Below are 6,405 nucleotides of genomic sequence, written 5' to 3' on the forward strand. Positions count from 1 at the left end.
CCCCCCACCCCCGTACCCTGCCAAAGAAAAACAGAACACTGAAACACTTCAAAAAGCCAAGAAACAGGGTTCATGTTTCCTTGAAAAGCATAGACACATGGCCTTAACTGGTACCCTTATCAGATGGGGAGAAATGACTGTTTCAGGGCAGTTGGTCACCAGAAGAGACTAGTAGCCATCTCAGCAGGTTTGAGCAAGAGTGAATTTGTGTATTTCAACACCTGTCCCAGGTGAACACTACAAAGGCAATTTAGAGCTTCGTGGAACCTATCAGCCATACTAGTTGTCATACAAAGTCATGGTGACAGTTTTGGAGAAACTCTGGTAGACCTCACCCAGGAGTGTTTGGAAACCCAGGTGAACACATCAGGTCTGGGCAAGGGGAGGACTCATCATGAAGCGGCTCAGCCGGTTGGCCCAGTGTGGGAGATGCTGAGTGACTCAGGGGTCCTGCTTGGGGGCAGGGAACAGCAAGCCCCTGACCTGGGAAAAGGAGTGGCTTCTCAGTCAGCACCTGTACCTAAAGCCTCCCTTTTGGCTCTCTGGAAGGGAGCGCTGGGCTTTCTCCTACATTCCATTCATTCTAGCACAGCGACTCTCCTCACATTGTGGTCTTGTCTTTTCAGGGAAAGTCATGAAAACCAGTTGTTTGCAGAAACCCCCAGAGGTAATTCATCTTGCATGACTGATTGTTGTAATGACCATACAAGCTGTTACAAATGATTAGATACTACCCAATAGCTTAATGACTCATGCTTGTGTCCTGATTAAAACAGCATTGGAGAGATGTGGCATTAGAGGTGAAAAAGATGTGAGAATTTAGCTCACATTAACCTCTGTCTCGGATAATACTATATGTGCTGAAAAATGGAAATGCAAAGGCGGGTGGCATTAAAAGAAGAATAGCATGCAAAAGAAAAAAGGTGATGTGTCACTCTACTCTGAACTTGACTTTGTTCAAATCCGGGCGACTCATCTTAAAAATATCTTGTTAAAATGAAGTTTTCTGGGAGGAGTGTTTGCAGGTTGGTAGGATGGACAAGGAAAAAAAAAAAGTTTAGAATATTATTCTTGGGATTTCATTCCTCTGCCCAATTAGACCATGGAAGCAGGGTTTTGTTGTTTTGTTTATGTCTTTTTGGTTTTTGTTGTGTTTGAAGAGTCTCTGGAAATGAATTTTATATGTTTAACTTGTTCTATATTTATATATTTAACTTGTTCTATTACTTGATTATTTTGGGAAATAAAGAAAAAGATCTGCATAGGTTGCTGATGAAGGTCTCACTTTCATTAGTTCATTGCATTGATAACTTAGTGTTTATTAACAAATAAGCATTAATAAGCTGGGAAACAGGCTCAGTAATGTGACTTTCCAACATCATACTTGGTGGTCCTTTAGATAAATAAATGCATTTAGACCATGATTTAAAATTTTATTTTGCTAAGGAAGTTCAATTTCCTTATAATAGGTTGGCAAAGGCCCTGTATGTCCTGAAGTCTCACTTTTCCCATTTGAAAAATGAGAAGCTTGGACAGGAGGGACTCAAGCACTTTTTAATGGCCTTGGTCATTGCAGGTTAATTTTAGGAACGTGTGTGTGTGTGTGTATTCCTAGCTCTGGGTGTTTCCCCTTATCTGTTTTTCTTCTCTTTACAGACTAGACAACCTTGGAGAAAGCAAAGATGCCCTCAATGTCATGCCTCTTGGCCAAGATGAGGAAGAGGGGCTTTTTACACTCAAGCTTGCTACTTTTCCTTAGGATTGAGCAAGGCCTTGACACTTGAAATTTCCACTTAAGTCTTCTGATGTTTTAAATTTCATATTTTTTTTTTCCTTTGTGGTGCTGGTGATTGATCCCAGGGCCTTATGCTTGCAAAGTGAGCACTCTACCAACTGCACTATATCCCCAGTCCTAAATTTTGTTTTTTAAGAAAAGTTTTCTCTCTTCTGTTGATGTCATGGGTCCAGTTTTGTTTTAATTTCATACTTGAAATTCTTTTGGAGACCACATCTTCTCTGCTCTTCACTTTAATCATCTCTGTAGCGTTGTTGCTACATGATCTTCCACATGATACCTGAGTAACCTGGTTGTCACACTCCTGGGGGGATCGAGCCCATCTCAGCACAGTTCTGATGAAGGAATATTCGAAGCAGTCTGTCTCCAGACAGCATCTGCCTATTGGTCCCCATGAATTCATTGAGCTTGTACAGAACAAGTCCAATCTCTTCTACCTGGAACCCCCTCCAGAGAAAGGAAGGGGAACTTTGAGTCTCTCTAAATGCCTTGATTTCTGGTCCCTTTACCACCATGGTTGGTTTCATCTCCTTTCTCTGCTCAGCTTTCTGAGTTCAGGGCCCCACTGCAGGTGTGGTCCGAGCAGCCCGAGGCCCGTGTGTCACTAATGATGCAGGAACGACGTGGAGCCACGTCATCATTTTGATTCATTCCTAAAACGCCCCAGGTTTCTGTTTTTGTTTTCACAATTTAGTGTATTTAAAGGTGACTCCAGGGTCTCATCTAAACTCTTGATTGGGACATTAAATTTCTGTATCAGCCAGAGTCCTTCAGAGTCAAATGAGTGAAGGACAGGAGTGGTGACTGCATGGGACACCAGGATCATCCTCGTACTTGTCTCTAAATGGATTCCTGGCAACTTTCTCCTCAATAGGAACACATTTGTTTTAAAACCTTAAAGGCTCCTAGCATGAGAAACCCTAGGAGAGAGATCAAGGCTAACAGATTTTGAATGAATGGATGTAAAATCGTGTGCCAGAGTGAGAGACCCTCTGGCTGGCCACTGGGGACAGTAAAGCTGATCACATGGCATTTCTCAGAAGGGCTTCCCAGCACGTTTGGGGTGATAGCACTTTGGTGGCATGCGCACACCATCCTCCAAGTCAACATTTTTTGGATTTCTACTCTACTGACATTACCTTAGGAAAGAGAAAAAATACCAGCCTCATGATTTAACCAGTGCATCCTACACATTCCTTGTCCTCTTAGTTCATAGGACACCAATCCATTCAGCAATTAATAAAATCCCCCTTTCACCTGCACATTTGGAGAACTAGGGGCCCAGAGCAGCCTGGCTTGTCCTTTTAGGGCTTTGCAGTAAGACTGATATGGTGCAAGCAATGGAAGTGACTAGGAGCAGATTCGTGGTTCCTTGGGTTGTGTTGTCCCCTTAGGTCTTGAGGTTAGCTTAAGATTCTAGAATTACTGACTAGTGTGCTGAACTCAAACGTTTATTTAGAAACAGAGTGGGGGTTGGGTCTAACATCAGGTTCAGAGTCTCAAGTTCCCCTTTTGGAAAATTGAGATGGGGCTAGATGAGCCAGAAAAGGTAGTCAGTTTATAATATTGTGCGAGTCAATGATCCCCCCCAATTTAGCTCATGCCCCTGTTCATCTCCCAAAACACCATGACCACCAGTGTGATCACCGACTTGGGTCTGATTAGAAAAAGAAAACAGCAAATACCTCAGAAACAGAACACTTAAGCTCAATGACTATTTTCTTTTGCAAGAAGACATCTTCAATCATTTCCCAGATATATTTTTTTTAAACTCCTGACTCAAATTGAGAAATATTTTCACGTTTAATTGTAGTATTGAACTGGTGATGACCTCCGGGAGCCTCTAGCCTAGTAGTTCTCAGTCCTAGTGAAGCTTACAATCTACTGGGGAGGTTTCTCCCTGCTCCTCCTCCTCGTCCTCCTCCTCCTCATCTTCTCCTCCTCCACCTCTTTCTCCATTTATCTTCTCCTCCTTCTCTTCCTCCTTCTTTATGCCAATTCCTGAGTCCTACCCTTTAAAACATTATTTTAATCCAGAATGTGACTTGGGCATCTGTTTATTTATTTATTTATTTTTTAATGTCCCAAAGCAGTTCTAATATGCAGCTAGAGCTAAGAACTGATGCTCTGGCCTGGTGATTCTCAAACCACACACTCAGACCAGCAACCATAGCCCCATCTGAACTGTTACAAATGAAAATTCTCACCCTCCCCTCTGGCACCTGAACCAGAGGCTCCAGGAGTGGAGCCCAGAGGTCTGTGTTTTAACAAGTCCTCCTGGTGATTCTGATGCATCTTGGAGTCTGCAAACTAGTTCAGCAGGATCATCCCTAACAAGTGGGTTGAGATTTCAAGGAAAATTCTGCCTGTGCCATGAGCCTGGCCAGACAGAAGGTGTGGCGTTTCCAGCACCAACAGGTGGAAGTCCTGCTACTTCCCCTTGCTGAAGCTGTCACCTTAGTGCTGCTTGGACCCCTGTAGTAGCTTTCTAACCGTCACCACCAGCTGCACTCCTGTTGCTCTCTGTTCTCCGTGCTGTGGCAGAGCTGTCTCTCCTCAAGGCAGTTCTGAGATTCCTGCCTCCTGGCTTCCAGCCTTTCCATCTGCAGCCCTCGGCCCTCCATAGAATAAGCAGGCTCAGGCTCTGCCTGAGGCACAGTGACACACTGGTCACGGACCAGGTAGCCGATAACAGTTGAGTGAGGCAAAGGGAGGTCATGTGGCCTATGACAGTTGCCGTGCATGTGCGTCCAGTTAAAGGTGTGGAAATTCCAAGCTAGTTAAAGCAATGTCCCGAGTGAACAATACCCGCTATGGGTTACAAAGGTAATGAGTTTGGGACCAGGGGTGAGGGTGGGTTGTTACAATTAATTTAAAAATACATGATGCTGAGCCTCCTTGGTGGAAGGAAGTCATTGGTCCAGTTGTTTCAGGTCCCCTCTGGCCGCAGAGAGAGACACGACAAATGTCTGAAGCTTTGGAAGTTTATTGTGCACAGTTTCTTTCCTAGGCTTCTCTTACCCCTAGCTTCTGCGCACTCTCAGCTTCCCTTTTCCCAGCTCCTTCCACTCCCGCGTACTCCCTCCTTCCAGCTCTGCTCCCGCTGCTGCCGCGGCCGCCGCCGTCACCGCCACCGTCGCCGCAGCTTCTTCCGCTCCGTTCGTTCCGTTTTTCCCGTTCGTTCCGTTTCCCCTTCTGCCTCTTCCTCAGCTTCTCCTCCCTACTCTCCCACCCACCAGGCTTATATACACTTCAACCAATCAGGGGAGAGTACACGAGATAAACGCGGACAGCTGCAGGCGCAGGATGGGTACACCAGGGGGCATGCTCTAGTCACATCGTTAACTAGCCAATCATTGGAATTCGCTGGTTGTTTACTGTATAGCTGGCCGCCTCTGGCTCAGCGTCAGGCGCCATCTTGACCACGCCCAAGGCTGGGGGCTCTAGAAACCCCGACACAGTTGTTCCTCCTGTCTTCTCTCCAAGGAATCAGGATGAACTGGTAGCTGTCTCCCAACAAATTTCTAGTATCTATTGTGTGCTGGGAAGGGGGACCCAGGAGAGAGAACTGCTCCCCACAAGGAACTTAAGGCCTAAATGAGACAGAACACACTTGGGAAGTGCCCTTGGATGGAATCAGGCCCTTTCCCAGATTCCCTGAGGCAGGACTTTGTGGCATCGCCTGACTCTTGTAATCAATGTTCATGAGGAAGTCTAGGATCCAACCCTTCAGGTTCAAAGCAACCTAATCTTCAGCCTTGACCTTGGCCTTTCTAGGCTAAATGAAACAGGCAACACAGAAGCTGTCATGAGCATTTTCTGTGTTCTGGGTGCTCTACTACATGTTTCAAAACCATTTTCTCACTAGGTCCCAGAAGAAGTGTCAATGAAGCAGATATAGTCCTCCTGCTTGAGAGCTAAGGAAACAAGCACAGGCAGGTGAAGGAGCTTGCCCAAGGTCAAATGTCCAACTTCTGGCCCTGTACTCTTGACCACTACCAGAAAGTTTTACTTAGCCAGTGTGCTTCACAGGAGAGATTTGGAGGTAGATTGGGAGTGTGGGGAAGGAAGCTGTGTGTTTCTCTATTGCAGAACTCTACCAACCATAATGCCAGATTTATAACTCAATGATCGCTAGGCCTTTCTCTTTGGGTTTTACATTTTCCCATAGGGATAACTGATATTTATACACAAAGTAATTTAAAATGGTTATGACAAGCTTTAAGTCATGCTAGATAATTGCATTTTTTAGGATCTTTTTTTCCCTTTTACAAATGATTGCTATTTTCACTTTTCTTGTTAACAATAAATTTTGTAAGCTATTTCCTTGTTTCAACAAGTATTTGTTGCAGAATGGATTTGGACCAGCACTTTGGTTAGTCCTCAGCTTGCAGAAGGAGGGGGATGAGGAAGGCGTCCTGTGCTTAGCTGGCAACATTTTTACAGGGCTCAGGCAAGTTTCTCTGGTTCCCCTGGAAGATTCCCAAAAATAGAAAAGGAGCTTTTGCAACTGGAACTCCACACTTAACCCTCTTTTGGCAAGGTGAAAAAGGCAGACTTGGTTTTATTCAAAGAAGTTCATATGATATGAGGGAACATTTTAAAAATTG

This window comes from Sciurus carolinensis, chromosome 6, assembly GCF_902686445.1.
Source record: "Sciurus carolinensis chromosome 6, mSciCar1.2, whole genome shotgun sequence".
In the NCBI taxonomy this organism is placed as follows: Eukaryota; Metazoa; Chordata; class Mammalia; order Rodentia; family Sciuridae; genus Sciurus; species Sciurus carolinensis.